At 43.3% G+C, this 17,056-nt stretch overlaps 1 long non-coding RNA gene across 1 annotated transcript in view; it reads left to right on the top strand.

Annotated features, from left to right (window-relative positions):
* The window catches only part of LOC140205205 (uncharacterized), a 34,491-nt gene extending 18,336 nt beyond the window's left edge, over positions 1–16,155 (top strand). Inside the window, exons 3-4 of the long non-coding RNA XR_011887778.1 lie at positions 8,324–8,432; positions 11,561–16,155. This is a non-coding gene — a long non-coding RNA (uncharacterized lncRNA). The remainder of the gene's footprint in view (positions 1–8,323; positions 8,433–11,560) is intronic.
* The last annotated feature ends 901 nt before the right edge of the window (positions 16,156–17,056 follow it).

The raw sequence follows: 17,056 nt of genomic DNA on the forward strand, positions 1-17,056 counted from the left end.
TCCACCTGGTCTCAAATTCACCTGATCCGTTCCAGCACTTCCCTTCCTTGTCTCTATCTCTGGAGACAGCTTATCCAGCAATGTCTATTATAACCCAACAGACTCTCACAGCTACCTAGACTATACATTGTCCCAATCTATTACTTGTAAAAATGCCATCCCCTTCTGTCACTTCCTGTGTCTCTGCTGCATCTGCTCTCAGGATGAGGCTTTTTATTCTACAACGAAGGAGATGTCCTCCTTTTTCAAAGAAAGGGGCTTCTCTTCCTCCACCATCAACGCTGCCCTCAACCGCATCTCCTCCATTTCACACACGTCTGCTGTTACCCGATCCTCCCACCATACTACCAGGGACAGGGTTCCTCTTGTCCTCACCTACCACCCCACCAGCCTCCATGTCCAACACATAATTCTCTGAAACTTCTGCCACCTCCAACAGGATCCCACCTTTCCCTCCCTCCCAACTTTTCCACTTTCTGCTTTCCACATGGATCGCTCCCTGCACAACTCCCTTGTCCATTCATCCTTCCCCACTGATCTCCCTCCTGGCACTTATCCTTGCAAGCAGAACAAGTGCTTCACCTGTCCCTACACCTCCTGACACTTCACCTGACACTTATCTGTGACTCTGTTGGGGGTCATATACTGTGTTCGGTGCTCCCGGTGTGGCCTCTTGTATATCGCTGAGACCCGACGTAGATTGGGAGTGTGCTGCATCGAGCATCTACACTCCGTCCGCCAGAACAAGCAGGATCTTCCAGTGGCCACGCATTTTAGATCCACGCCCCATTCCAATATATCCATCCATGGCCTCCTCCACTGTCGGGATAAGGCCACACTTAGGTTGGAGGAACAACACCCTATATTCTGTAGCCTCCAACCTGATGGTATGAACATTGATTTCTCAAACTTACAGCAATGCCTCCACCCCACCTTCACCATTTCCCATCCTCTTGTCCCTCTCTCATGTTATTTCCTTGTCTGCCCATCACCTCCCTCTGGTGCTCCTCCCCCCTTCTTCTTTCTTCCATGGCCTCCTGTGTTGCAATGTGTGGCAGGAGGCGACGGACCCAAGTGCAGGACACAGGCACGGAGACGGACTAGGACTTGACCTGGACACGGAGACGCACTAGGACTTGACTTGGGCACGGAGACGGACTAGGACTTGACTTGGACACGGAGACGGACTAGGACTTGACTTGGACACGGAGACGGACTAGGACTTGACTTGGACATGGAGTTGGACTTGGACTTGACTGGAACACAGAGCCTGAACTTGGACTGGGACATAAAGAGACAGAATACCCAACTCTGAGTAGTGGCAAATGGCTGGACCTACTCAGCTGGAAACAAGACGACTAAACCAAACAACAACAGACAATACGTATCTTGACACGGAGAAGCTCATGAAGACAGCCCCTTATTTTTGGCAGCTCGGAAGATGCATCGCTGCCCTGGCTACAGTGACAAACCAGCAGCGAGTAGATGTAAGCTGGAGTTCTTAAGCTGCCGATTCGAATGAGGATCAGGTGCCCTAATCAAGGAGCCCAGTGGAACAGGGGGGGAAAGGAAATTAACTGAAATGATTAGTCAATGGACCGGACCATGACATTCTGTCTCTTCCACCAATAACTTCCTAGTGCTTTGCTTCATCCCTCCCCTCCAAGTTTCACCTATCACCTAGCATTTCTCTCTCCTCTCCCATCCACCTTTCAAATCTACTCCTCAGCTGTTTTTCTTCAGTCCTGCCGAAGGGTTTCGACCCGAAACATCGACTATACTTTTTTGCATAGGTGCTATCTGGCCTGCTGAGTTCCTCCAGCATTTTGTGTGTGTTGTTCAGATTTCCAGCATCTGCAGATTTTCTCTTGTTTGTGATTCCCCTCGCCCTGCCCCTTCCCACTCTCAGTCCACAATAGAGACCTATATCAGAATCAGGTCTATCATTGCTCACATTTGTCATGTTTTTCTTTTATATTTGCAGCAGCAGTACAGTGCAATACGTAAAATTACTACAGTACAACAACCTAGCTATATATATATGTGGCTATGACTTCTGCACAGTACCTTGTCTTGTGGCCTTTTGGTCATTAGATTAATTGGGCACGGTTCTGGATGTCTTAGGTGCTCATTATGACATGGTTGTGCTCTATGCAGAAGATGACCCATTCCTGAGTTAACTTTCCCCATTCTTTCCATGCTGATGAGTTTTGTCGGTGGGCTGTGTCTTTTCCCACCCTGGTGTTGAAGTCAACAGACCAGCACCAAGGTCTGGCACCTTCTAGACTACATCATCATCTGTAAAAGGGACCAACAACATGTTGGCATCACTCAACCATGATTGCTGAACTGACAGCTTCCTAATCCTCTCATTATTTTCCTCAGCTTGGCCTCACAAAACACCAGTGTCAACAGAAGACTTGCATCTGATATATCAAGAAGCCTACAATGATAGCTCATCACAGATAACCTGCTGACTCCTAGCCAACAGGATCCAGTATGGGCTGACCTGAACTCTATCATAATTGTCACCTGTGAAGAGACTCTTAGTTTCTTTAACAAGAAGAAGTAGGACTACTTTGATAAGAATGACCAGGAGGTCAAGATACTCATTAACTGTAAATGCAAGCATTCTTGGACTGGAAGCTTCCTGTGTTCTTTGCATCTTTTTTTTATATATGAAGAGGATCTGCAGCTCAATGGTGTATGGGTTAACATGGTTGCCTCACACCTCCAGGGACATGAATCGAATTTCAACTTTTTGTGGTGTCTGTGTGTAACTTGCATCTACTCACTGCAACTATGTGAGTTTTCCCCAAGGTGCTCTAATTCCAACCCACCCCCTCCGCCCACATCCAAAAGAGGTGCTCACTAATGCCAAGGGAAATGCAGAGAGTAGCATCAACCAACGTAGAGTATCTATCCTCTTCAACCCTGTCAATCAGGAGGAACTGTGGAACACTTTCCTAAAATTCAGGAGCCCAGAGAAATTCCTTTCCATTTTAATGTTTGCTCCTAAATGGCATTAACACCATAATCCTAACCAAAGGGTCCACAACAGATATAATCTCAGTGAAAACTCATAGCCATCAGCATCGTGTTATTTCAACACTTTTCACCAGAATACCACGCCTCACCTCTGAGAAACTTTCCACAAGCATGGAGGTAATCTTCAGAACTAACAGGAAAGCAGTCAACCTATGGTAACTACAGATCAGAACCCATTTCAGCTTAGTATCAGTAGTTGAGGTGCAGTATGCTGATCTCAAAGACCTCATTGGCTGATTCACCAAATGGGTCACTCAATATCCCAACAGGTGAAGATCCTCTGCCAACCTGCCCTCATGCCCAACATTAATAGGCATCTGTTAGTCTCGTGAGACCATGGATTTGCATCTTGGAAGGTTTCCAGGGTTGTATGGAAGACTGGCAGTTGCCCGTGCTGCAAGTCTCCCCTCTCCATGCCACTGATGTTGTCCAAGGGAAGGGCACTAGGGCCGATACAGCTTGGCACCAGTGTCGTCGCAGAGCAATACGTGGTTAAGTGCCTTGCTCAAGGACACAACATGCTGCCTCAGCTAAGGCTCGAACTAGTGACCTTCAGATCATTAGACCAATGCCTTAACCACTCGGCCACGTGCCAACACATGCCCAACATTACTCTTTGACAATAAAGGTTCACAGCTGTGCCCTTGAAAACAAAGTGCTTCTCATTGTCTTAGGAGCCAATCTCAGCGAAGGCAGACATAGATAAAAGTCATCATCAGCTTCAATGCACCAAGATAGCCTGCAGTTCATTGAGGAAAAGGAAGTTTAACAATCAAGATCTTAGATCTAACAATAGATCGTCAGATTCCACAGAGCCAGAGTGGAAGTCATGCATCCTTGATGCTGAGACACTGCTTAAGAAGGAAAAATGTTCCAAATGACAATTGTCACAATTGCACACCATGTGTCTAATATGCAGTTAGTCAATATACTTCTGAAAAAATGTTTGGCCTTTTGTGAGTTCTATGATCCCACTATGAACTTGGGAGCATAATTGTTGAAACAGTACTGCAGTAGGATGTTGTATATATTAATTATTTAGAAATCTTTATTTTGGTATTGTCTATATGCAAAGGGTCTTATTTTTCATTTATGATATTTTAACATTTTAGAAAACTTTATTTTCTTGATAATGATAAGAAAAGACACTAATAGTTGTGTCTTATGACAGAAGTTCCAGAATTAACATTTCATTGGGACAACAATGGAAAGTAAACGTCTGTTAAATGAGGAAGAGAAAGGCCTTTGATTCCCTCGAAAATGTCATGGTCTGTCTAAGCGTCTTGTGAAGAATGACCAGTCTACAAAAGTCAAGTTCAAAAGTTCATTTTACTATCAAAGTATTTATGCAGAATACAACATACATACCAGATAGCCATAAAATATTGAAAACCATCAAGAAAAACATCAATTCCCACCCCCACATAAAAAGAAAAAGAAACAAAAACTCACAAACCGCAGACCACCCCCAACACCTCCCTCACACAAAAACTAACAGATCACACACATTGAAAAACAAGAACATCAAACCCCAAACTCCCAGCCTGCCAATCGGCAACAAGAAAGAATGGGTGAGAATATGAAAAAAACAGAACCAAAAGAGGCCAATATGAACCACAGTCCAACCCATAAGTCCCAGAATTTCTTTAACACCTTTGAGAGCATCGACTCGAACCAGCGGCCCCTCCGAGGGCAGGGACTTGGACCAGCGGCCCCTCCGAGGGCAGGGACGTGAACCACCGGCCTCCCTGAGAACTGCTCGCTCTCCTCCACATTTCCCTCATTGTGTCAATCTTCCCCGATGTTTTAATCGGCAAGAAATGTAGGTGGTCATGCCCCCTCCTCTCAGCTCTGAGCTTCTCCTCGTGGTAGCTCACACTCACATTTCTCTCCCAGAGTTTCCTTGGGGACAGCAGAGTGCGAGCTCACTCGATCGAACTACAGACTGTAAGTCACAGGCTCCAACAGCTTCAAAAACAAAATTAAGACACAAAGAATAAGTAGAAGATGTAGGAAAACTGAAATGATTGACTATCTGGAAGATGTCACCTGAGGAATCGTTGTTTGCTGGCGCCCTCTTGCCCGGAAGATATACAATATGTGGAAGGTACAAGTTGTCATGTGTACAAGTGGCGAGGTAGAGATACAATGAAAATCTTGTTTGCCTACGCAGCATCACAGGTACATAGATACATACAAAGTATAAATCAAACAAGAGAATGAAGGGAGACAGAATAAAAGTGCCAAGAAAGAGTTTGGTAGTACAAGAGGTGTTCTATCGTGTTTTGTTGCTGATGTTGGGTTAAGGTTGTGCAGATTGGTTCTGGAATCTGTAGGAAAGTAGCTGTTTCTGAACCTGGTGGTGTGGGATTTGCTTGTACCTGGGCACGATTTGGCTGGACCAAAAAGAAATCTCTGTACCCAGTTCGGTGTCAGCTGTGCATAAATGGGAGTAGGACATAAAAAGGAAGGCAAACATGGCAGCCAAAAGACAGTTAACGTGCTTCATCTAGTTAATTTATTTACATTTGACATGGGGCAGCACAGTAGCCTTGTGGTTAGCATAATGCTATTACAGCACCAGTGAACTGGGTTCAATTGAACTACTGTCTGTAGGCATTTGTACGTTCTCCCTGTGCATGTGCCAGTTCTCTCTGGGTGCTCCGGTTTCCTCCCACGTTCCAAAGACATAAGTGTTAGCAGATTAACTGGTCATATGGGTGTGTTTGGGTGCACAGGCTCATGGACTGGAAGGGCTGGTTACTGTGCTGTATCTCTAAATAATATAAAATGACATCATTTTATAAAATTAAAATCTACGTTCCCTCGGAAGCAGCGTTGACTTAGTGATACTCTTATTTTTAATCCGGAAGAGGTTTTAATCCTGTTAACAGAGACATAGAAACAATTGTGACTAAAGTGCTAGTGCAGTTTTGAGAGTTTTATCTTCTTTCAATCATGAAACATTCCAATATAGTAATGTTCAGAACCGATTCTGACTCAGTTAGGCATAAAAATCTGTGGCATCTTTCACAATGCAGAGGAGTTCCACAAATCAATACTTACTCTTCAATTAAAATTAATGAAACATAACTGGGAATTCAGATTATTCCTTAATATGGGCATTGCCTGTGATACAACACTCAGTATTTTCGAAGTATTTGACTGACCATGAATGTCCTTTGGAATGACTTGAGCTTCTAGGCTTTATATGGGTGCACTTTTCCCTTTACTTATGAATCCATTTAGTCATACTCTCCCATTCTGAATTTCTCAAACTATGAAAGTAAGGTGCCTATTTATCCATTAGAACAACAAATTGGTTCAGACTTTGAACAACTGTCTGTCTAGGTACCATATCCGATGCGGATTTTGGTGACCATGGTTTTCCATATAGATCTATGCATCGTTTTTTGGATGACTTCCATTTCCTCGCTGTGTAGCCACCTGGCTAGGCTTTTGATGTACATAAGCTGAGGTCTTCCTCGAGGTTTGCTCCCCCCAATCTTCCCAGAGAGTATGAGTTTTTCTAGTTCATCTTTCCACATGATGTGTCCTAGGAATCTGAGTTGTCTTTCTCTTATTGTTGGTTTGAGTGATCGAACTGCTTGGGCTTTTCTGAGAACTTCATTTGATGTGTGTGTGGTCCATGATATTTTTAACATTCTCCTGTAGAACCATAATTCAGCTGCTTCTAGTCCCTTTTCCATTGCTGGAGAAATGGTCCAGCATTCACTTCCATAAATCAGGATAGAATAAATGTAGCACTGCAGTATTCTGTTTTTAGTGTACATGCTCATCTTTCTGTCTGTTAATACGGTCTTCATTTTTTGGAAAGCTTCTTTAGCCATTGCTATTCTGTATTTGATATCTGTGTCGCACCTGCCATTACTTGTTATTAGGCTGCCAAGATATTTGAATTTGCTGACTTGTCTGATGTTTGTATTTCCGATCTTGATCACACATTGTGAGATGTTTGTCTTTCTGGAGATGACCATGCTTTCTGTCTTCTTGGTGTTGATTGAGAGGCCTCTATGATTACTTTCTGCTGCCACTATAGTGAGTAGTTCTTGAATTTTGTTTCTGAGTCAGCTATTAGTACGATGTCATCAGCATATCTGATGTTTTTAATATTATGGCCTCCAGTTGTGAATCCTTTGATGTCTTTGATACTTCTCAAGATATTTTCACTATACAGGTTGAATAAGTCTGGTGAAAAGACACAACCTGCCTGATTCCTCTCATGATATTCACATACTCACTCACTTCTCGTTCTATTCTGATTGATGCTGTCTGGTCCCAGCATAACAACTTGACAATTTGAACAACTAAAGAGGCAAATTGAGGGAAGCTTTACTAGCTTGGTTCTAGTGTGCGTCGGTTATCTTGAACTTCAACATACTTATTGCACGAAGAGCCAACTATACTGGAACGTGTTCACTAACAGTGACAGTTATTTAGCATTTGGTCTTTAGTTATCAAATCTTAGACTGAGCTAACAGACCTAACTGTCCAAAATTTGCCTCTGCAGGGCCAGATTACTGCCTGTCTGAACCCAACAATATTTGTTTCCCAACATCCTTTACAAAATAAGATAGAGATAAACAGAAGTTTGCGCTCTGAAAATGGAGCATCTTACAGGTTATCTTACATAGAATATGGAGTGCAGAAGCCTGGGGAAGGCGGGGGGCAACTGAAAAGAAGGCCACAGATACAATCAATTCATGTGAAATGAGGAAGTATTCAAGGAAGTTATCGTAAGGAACGAAATAGCAAAAGCATTAGTTCAGCTCATGCAGAGGTAATTTGTGCATGTGAGTCCATTTCTACTGTTCTGCATGTATCAAATATTTATTAATTATAGAGGTATTCATAGATATGTCAAGGTTAAAATTATGATTTAAATTTCTACTGAACCTGCCCCAGTAGAAACCGACAAATGATTGAGAAAGCATTATCCCGTCTTCTTTCAAGTCTGTTGACCTGCTGGATGCTTTTGCCTAATTCTAGTCATCTCAGTAAAGTCTTGTTCAGAATATCACCAGTTTCATTTAATATTAGTTAACGGGAGGCGTGAAAGATAACCTCTTTAAATAGAAAATCTGCACTGCCAGATTTTCCACCTGCATCTGCGGACATGTTGAGAACTCCTATGGAAATATGAAAACTCTGTACTTACTGACCAATTTCCCAGCACAGGTCTCCATTCAGAATCCATTTGAAGCAAGAGCTTGCTGGTATTTCTCAATATTTACACTGTTGTATTTATTTTCAGATCTTGTGCTGAGCTGGAGCTCACTTAGTTTCATGAAGTTTTGTAGCTGCAAGGAAGAAAGGAAAGAATGAGACCTTTTAAATTTATACTCAGAACCTGAGCATTACTGGTAAGACCAGCATTTCTTTTCCCGAATGGCCTTGAGAAGGTGTTGATAAGCCACCTGCTTGAACTACTGCAGCTACTGAGGTAATGTAACCTCACAGTGCTACTGGGGAAGGACTTCCTGGATTTAGACCCAGCAATAGTGAAGGACAGGCGAGATACTGTATTTCCTAGTCAGGTTGAGTGAAACTTTGAGGGGTGCCTGCAGATGGTGGAGTTCTGCTGATTATTTTATCTTCAGTCATTTTTGAAAGCTTCCAAATGTCAGGTGAATTCTCAATCATTGAACAACTGACACATTGGAGTACTGGAGCAGAGCTTTGCAAAGATTTTTAGCGTTCCATAGTCAGGGCTTATTGTGGCTCAGCTTATCACTGGGTCGGGGGTTGGACACTCCTGTCAGCTCTGCTCTCCAGTATTCGCTCAGTGGAAGGCAAACTGGATTGTGTGTGTGTGTGTGTGTGTGTGTGCGAGCATGCATACATTAACCTTTGGACAGCTGAGAGCTGCTTGCTCATGCCAATAAGACCTTAAGATATAGGAGCAGAATTGAAGTGTCAAAATTACATCCTTACTTTTATATTCTAGTCCTCCTGAAATGAATTTGCCTTCCTCACCGCAGACTCAACCTGCAAATTATCCTTTAGGGACTCCCAAATCCACTTGCAGCTCAGTTTTTTGTATTTTCTCTCCATTTAGAAAATAGTCAGTCCTTTCATTTCTTCTACCAAAATGCATTACCATACACTTCCCAACACTGTTTTCCATCTGCCATTTCTTTGCCCCTTCTCCAAATCTAACTTCTTCTGTAGCCTCTCTACTTCCTCAAAATTACCTGCCCCTACCTTCATACATCTGCAAACATTGCAACAAAGCCATCAATTTCGTCATCCAAATCATTGACATATAATGTAAGAAGGTCCCACTCAGGTCACACATTTGGAAGCAGACAATGGCTGCACTAATCTATCTTGCATCACCTCTTTCTACCTTCCCACTGTCTCTAAATTAACAAATTGCTTGATTGAAATCCAGTTACAGATAAACAGAAGTTTCCTCTAGCTGAATAATTGGATAACCAAGGCCACAACCCTTTGCTTCCTAGTCAATAATTACACCTGTCTCCTCAGAAACCAAGGCTTATTAAGAAAACAAAGATGTCATCAATGGAAGTGAAATTCTAACACAAATCTGCTCCAGGACTGATGCCATCTACTTCCATACCCATAACAACTACTTGGCTTCACACTGCCTCTGCTCAGCTAGTGATGAATTTCTGAAAGTCTTTATCACTGCCATTCTAAAGTACTCCTGGTTAACCTTTCAAATTGTATCCTTTATAAAGTTAGGGCCATCAGAACTTCTAATTCCCATTTCCTAACTTGCACTAAGAACATCTTGTCTTTTTGATCTCACACTAGCCGAACTCTATGGATCAATTACAGAACTTTAATCCTCATTTTCAAATCCCTCGAAGGCCTGAGTACTCCCAATTTTTAATGTCATCTGCCATTATAATCCTCTTATATCCTGACCATTCACAATTTAGCCTCTTCAATACTTCTAATTTTAACTGTTTCACTACTGGTGGCCACATATTTAATTTAAGAAACTCAGAACCCTGAAATTCCCTCCCTAAATCTTCCTGCTTTCTTCCAGTCACTCCCTAAAACAGGAAATAAAGACAAAATACTATAACTGACACATTCCATTTGTTTTTACCAGATTTCCAGCATCTTTTTATTTTTGATTAGGGGGAACATCACAGCAATACTTGAGAGGATATTCCTGGAGGTTTGTCCAGTGTGGCTTTCATGTGTGGAATTGAGAAATGAGAAGGGAGTGACCCCTTTGATGGGATGTACTGTCTAATAGTGGGAAGTAGGAAGAAAATATGTAGGGAGATTGTAGATAGCTGTAAGAATAATAGGGTTGTAATAATAGGAGATTTTAACTTCACAAACGCTGGCTGGGAATGCCAGTCTGTTAAATCTGGTTGGTGTGGAATTTTTCGAGTGTCTTCAGAAAACAGTTCAGAATCTGAATCAAAATCAGGCTTAATATCACTGGCATATGTCATGAAATTTGTTGTTTTCTGGCAGTAGTACATTGCAATACATAATAATAATAAACTATAAATTACAACAAAAAATAGATATTAATTAAATTAAGTAAGTAAAACGCAAGCAAAGAGGAAACAAGTAGAGAGATTAGTTTAGTTTAGATTAGATTCAACCTTATTGTCATTGTGCCAAGTACAGATACAAAGCCAATGAAATGCAGTTAGCATCTAACCAGAAATGCAAATACTGTTATTTACAAAATAACTGCAAATAAAAAGTAAGTGCTACAGCACACAAATATAAAAGTACGGAGACAGTACAATATGGGTGAAATACTGCTTAACGTTGTGATGTGAGGTTCAGCAGGGTCACAGCCTCAGGGAAGAAGCTCTTCTTGTGCCTGCTTGTGTGGGAGCGGAGGCTCCTGTAGCGCCTACTGGATGGGAGGAGAGTAAAAAGTCCATGGTTAGGGTGAGATGAATCCTTGATAATGCTTTTCGCCCTGCCCAGGCAGCATTTATGGTAGATGTTCTCAATGGTGGGCAATTGGGTGCTGATAATCTGCTGGGCAGTTTTCACCACACGCTGGATTGCTTTGTGATCCAATATGAGATAACTGCCATTCCACACTGAGATGCAGTTGGTGAGTATGCTCTCAATGGTACAGCGGTAAAAGTCCATCAGTATGAGACAGAGGTGGGCTTTATTGATGCTCCGCAGGAAATAAAGGCGCTGTTGTGCCTTTTTGATCAGGATTGGAGGAGTTCAGGGACCAGGTGAGATCCTCGGAAATGTGGACACCAAGGAATAGGAAGCTTGATACACGCTCCACTACACGTTAATGTAGATGGGGACGTGAGTGTGGCTCCTAACATGCCTGAAGTCCACAATGAGGTACTGTACATGGGTTTATTGTCCATAGCGAAATCGGTTGGAGGAAAAGAAGCTATTCCTAAAATGTTGAGTGTGTATCTTCAGGCTCCTGTTCCTCCTCCCTGATGGTAGCAATGAGAAAAGAGCATGTCCTGTGTGATGGGGGTTCCTTAATGATGGATTCCATCTTTTTCAGGTATCGTCTTTTGAAGATGTCCTTGCTGCTGGGAGGCTAGTGCCTGTGATGGAGCTGGCTGCGTTACTTACTGCTGCTGTGGCCCCTCCGCACCAAACAGTGATGCAACCAATTAGATTGCTTTCCATAGTACATCTGTAGAAATTTGCGAGAGTCTTTGGTGGCACACCAAATCTACTCAAACTCTTACTGAAATAATGCTGCTATCGTACCTTCTTTGTAATTGCATCAATATGTTGGACCCAGGATAGATCTTCAGAGAATTGAAACTGCTCACCCTTTCCACTGTTGATCCTTCAGTGAGATCTTCCTCTTCTTGAAGTCCACAATCAATGTCTTGGTCTTACTGACGTTGAGTTTTAGGTTGTTGTTGCAACACCATTCAACCAGCTGATCTGTCTCACTCCTGTATGCTTCCTCCACACTACCTGAAATTCTGCCAACAATAGTTGTGTCATTGGCAAATTGAGCTGTACTTAGCCACATGGTTCTGGGTGTAGAGTGAGCAGAGCTGTGGGCTAAGCATGCATCCTTGATGTGTGCCAGTGTTGATTGTCAGCGAGGAGGAGATGTTATTTCCGACCTTCACTGGCTGTGGTCCTCCGATGAAGTCAAGGATCTAATTGCAGAAGAAGGAACAGAGGCCCAGGTTTTTAAGTTCAAGTTCAGATTTAATTGTCATTCAACCATACATGAGTACCCATGAATACAGCCAAACAGGACAGTGTTCCTCCAGGGTCAAGGTGAAAACACAGTACCAACAGTCATACACAGCACAAGGCACATACAGCTCATGTAATGACGATAGCAATAAACATATAGTCACAAAAAAATAGCCCACGTCCCTAGGTGTCATGTCCTGTAGAACGATGATACATGAGATGTTGTCAGCAAGAACAAGCCTACAGCAGTCCCATCATTACACGCTGGTGCAGTTGCAGACAAATGCAATCAAGCTTGTCTTTCACCGAGCAAACACTGGAGAGCAGCGCCAACAGGAATGGCCATCCCCCAACCCAGCATGGATGCCTGTCGTGCCACACCATCTCCCCCAGTTGTTTGGAGCTGGAGGGGTTGCTGTGACCAAACGTGTTGCTGTCTTACCAAAGGACCATGCAGTATTGACCTCTTGTGAAATAAAGTAGGGCAAGTGATTGAAGTGCCAGTGAGGGAGCACTTTGAAACCAGTGATCATAATTCTGTTAGTTTTGAAATTGTTAGGGAAAACTGATCCACATATTGGGGCAGGGCCTATTTAGATGGTATAATACAGGAACTTACAGAAGTTCATTAGGGAAGACGGTTTGCAGATAAGGGGAATGTTGCCAAGAGGAAAGCTTTTAAAAGTGAGAAAGTAAAAGCTCAGGGACTGCATGATCCTGTTCCATGTTCGTCCATCATCAATGTTGATGAAGACTCAACACCATTGATGGTGTCGAGACTAGGGCGTGGTTTGGATTTAAGTGAGGAAGAGTTGCGCAGTGTCAGCCTCACTCTCTCTTGCCAATTCCCATCTGGATCCAGTGACAAGACAGAATCGAGACGGCTGGAGATGGGACTAGGTGCAGTGGATGACCAGGACGTCTTCTGTGTCTTGTTGTGCTCTACATGTTCCATGACGCTTGCAGAGACCGTTGGACCTTCCATTGGTCTCGTCTGCTCAATCCGCCGGAGTCTGTCTTTGGGACCCGTCGGCTACCCTCACCTGGTTTAGCCGGCTTGTCGAAGCCGTTGCCCGGGGGGTGGCTGCTGTCACATGCAAACAGCTACAGGGAGCCACAAGTGAGAGCTGAGTGCCAGGTGGGGACCAAAGGTGGACAAATCACCTTGAAAAGGACGCGACGTTTCCCCACCAGAGGTGCTACCCCTCCCTGACACCCCATACACCATTTTTAGAGAGAAGGGTAAGGCTGACGCAGGGCCAGGGTTGCTGAGCAATAGTGAAGAACTGGGGAAGAAAAGGGAGGCAGTTGTCAGGTACAGGCAGGTGGGATCAAGTCAGTCCTTGAGGAGTGTAGGGGGTGTAGAAGTATCCTTATGAAGGAAATTAGGAGGGAAGAAGGGACATCAAGTAGCTTTGGCAATAAGGATAATCTAAAGAGATTCTACAAGTATGTTAAGGGCAGTAGAGTAACTGGGGAGAGAATGGGGTCAACAAGGTCATCTACAGAAAGTGAGAATCTATAGGAGATGGGTGAGGTTCTTAAAGAATATTTCTCTTCTGTATTTACCACAGGGAACGATATGGATGCTAGGAAACTCCGGAAGTTAGAACATAGAATATAATACAGCCCAGTACAGGCCCCTCGGCCAACGAGACTGCATCAACTTTTTAACCTACTCTAAGAACAACCTAACCATTCCATCCTACAGAGCCTTCCATTTTCTATCACCCATATGCCTATCTAAGAGTTTCTTAAATGATCCAGTTGTAGCTGCCTGGGTCATTTTTTACATTCTTTGTAAAAAAAACTAACCTCTGGCATCCTCCCTATACTTTCCTCTGATCACCCCAAAATTATGGCCCCTCGTATTAGCCATTTCTGCCTGGGAAAAAGTCTCTGATTATCCACTTGATCTATGCCTTTTATCACCTTGTACACCTCTATCAAGTCACCTCTCATTCCTCTAGCTTTAAAGAGAAAAACCCAAGCTTGCTCAGTCTATTTTTGTTGGACATGCTCCCCAACCTGGTAAATCTGCTCTGCACCCTCTGTAAAACTTCCACATCCTTCCTAAAATGAAGTGATCAGAAGTGAACACAATATTCCAAGCGTGGTCTAAAGAGGGTTTGATAGAGCTGCAACATTACTTTGCAGCTCTTGAACTGAGTCTCCTGACTGATAAAGGCCAACAACAACATACACCTTCTTAACAACCTTATCACCTTCCGTGACAACCTGGACGGAACTATGGATGTGAACTCCGAGATCCCTCTGTTCCCTCACACTACTAACAATCCTGCCATTACCTATGTATTTTCTGCCTTGCAATTTGACCTTCCAAAGTGAATGACTTCACACTTTTCCAGGTTGACCTCTATCTGCCACTTCTCAGACCAACTCTGCATCCTGCCAATGTCCCATTGAAACCTATGATAACCCTCCACACTATACACAACTCCACCAAACTTTGTGTCATCTGCAGATTTACTAACCCACCCTTCTACTTCCTCATCCAAGTCATGTATAAAAAAACACACACAAAGAGCAGGGGACCCAGAACAAATCCCTGCAGCACACAACTTGCCACAGACCTCTAGACCTCTACAACCTATGCCTTCTCTGGACAAGCCAATTCTGTATCCATACAATCAGGTTCCCCTGGATCCCATGCCTCCCAACTTTCTGAATGAGCCTACCCTTTGGGAAACCTTATTACATGCCTTACTAAAACCCATATATGGCCCCACCTTCATCAATATGCTTTGTCACATCCTCAAAGAGTTCAATCAGGCCCGTGAGGCATGACCTGCTCCTCACAAAACTATGCTGGCTATCCCTAATCAGACTATATTTCTCCAAATGCCCATATGTCCTGTCTCTAAGAGTTGTTTCCAATAAATTTACCAACACTGAAGTAAAACTCACTGATTCTTATTCCTAGCATTGCCCCTATTTCTTGAACAAAGAAATAATATTTGCCACTCTCCAATCCTTTGGTACTACTCCTTTGGCCAGTGAGGTTGAAAAGATCATCGCCAATGGCACAGCAATCTTGTCCCTCACTTCCTGTAGTATCCCATTTGTCCCTGGGAACTTACCTAAAGTAATATCTTTTTCAAGAGTTCCAGCACATTCTCTTTCTTAACATTGACATTTTCTAATACTGTACATCAGCCTATTTTACATTGCTCTTACAAACCTCAAGAACCCCTCACTGGTGAATACTGAAACAAAGTATTCATTAAGGACTTCCCCTACCTCCTATAACTCCAGGCACATTTCTTCTGCTACGATCCATGGCTTTCCCTTGTGCCATGATGAGGCCACCCTCAGGGACGAGGAGCAACATCTTATATTCTGTCTGGGACGCCTCCAACCTGATGGCGTGAATATTGATTTCTCCTTCCTGTAAAAAAATTTCCCTCCTCTTCCCCTTTTCTTCTATTCTGCACTCTGGCCTCTTCCCTCTTGTCACCTGCCTATCATCTTCCCCTGGGGTCTCCTCCTCCTCCCCTTTCTTCTATGGTCCATTCTCCTCTCCTATCAGATTCCCTCATCGCCAGACCTTTTTGTTTCCCACCCACCTGGCTTCACCTATCACCTTCTAGCTATCCTCCTTCCCCTCAACCCACCTTTTTAATCCAGCAGCTTTCCCCTTCCTTTCCAATCCTGAAAAAAGGGTCTTGGCTCAAAACAGCGACTATTATTCCTCTCCGGAGATGCTGCTTGACCTGCTGCCAACAGCAGTTTGTGTGTGTTGCTTTGGGTTTGGATTTCTAGCATCTGTAGAATTTGTTGTGTTTATGTTTTCCTCTAACATCCTTGGCTGGTCCTACCTTCACTCTAGACATCCCCTGTTCTTTGCGTACGTGTTGATCTCCTTGGGATTTTTCTTAACAGTTAATAGAGATACGAGGGGTGATTGATATGTTCATGGCCTAAGGTAGAAGGAGTCAATTTTAGAAAACCTAGCATACTTATCTTTCAACATAGTTCCCTCCTACATTTACACACTTAGTCCAGCGGTCGTGGAGCATACGGATCTTGGACCTCCAGAAAGTGTCCACAGCAGGGGTGATTGATAAGTTCGTGGCCTAAGGTAGAAGGAGATGAGTTATACAGCTCTCGTTACATGCACATGCAGGTCAACTCTTTGAGTGATTATGCAGAAAGTTTGAAGTTAATAACTCATCTCCTTCTACCTTAGGCCAGAAACTTATCAATCACCCCTGCTGTGGACACTTTCTGGAGGTCCAGGATCCGTATGCTCCACGACCGCTGGACTAAGTGTGTAAATGTAGGAGGGGACTATGTTGAAAAAAAAATGTGCTAGGTTTTCTAAAATTGACTCCTTCTACCTTAGGCTATGAACCTATCAATCACCCCTCGTATCTTGAAGAGAGTCCATATTAAAGAAGAGAAGGTGCTTAAAACACATAAAGGTAGGTAAACCTCTGGGGCCTGATCAGGTGCATTCTAGGTCATTGTAGGAAGCAAGGATAGAAACTGAAGGGCCCCTTGCAGAGATAGTTGTTTCATCAATATCATGTACATTTGGACAGATGGTGGATGTCAACCACAGTTTGCAGCTCATCTAGAAGAAAGAAAGCTCTGATCTCAAACCTTCGCTGACTCATGGTTATAAAAACTCATGGGGAAGGCTTCGGGAGTAAACCCTGAGGAAAAATGCAGAGCTGGATCCCTAAGGCATTACTACATTGAGTTCAGCATTGACCAGCAACTCCTGCAATGCCATTGGTGCCGAATAGTTTTGGTCTCCACTGTTCCTTTGGATTAGTCAGCTATGTGGAGACAGACAGCCTGCTGCATA

Source organism: Mobula birostris, chromosome 11, assembly GCF_030028105.1.
Source record: "Mobula birostris isolate sMobBir1 chromosome 11, sMobBir1.hap1, whole genome shotgun sequence".
Classification (NCBI taxonomy): domain Eukaryota; kingdom Metazoa; phylum Chordata; class Chondrichthyes; order Myliobatiformes; family Myliobatidae; genus Mobula; species Mobula birostris.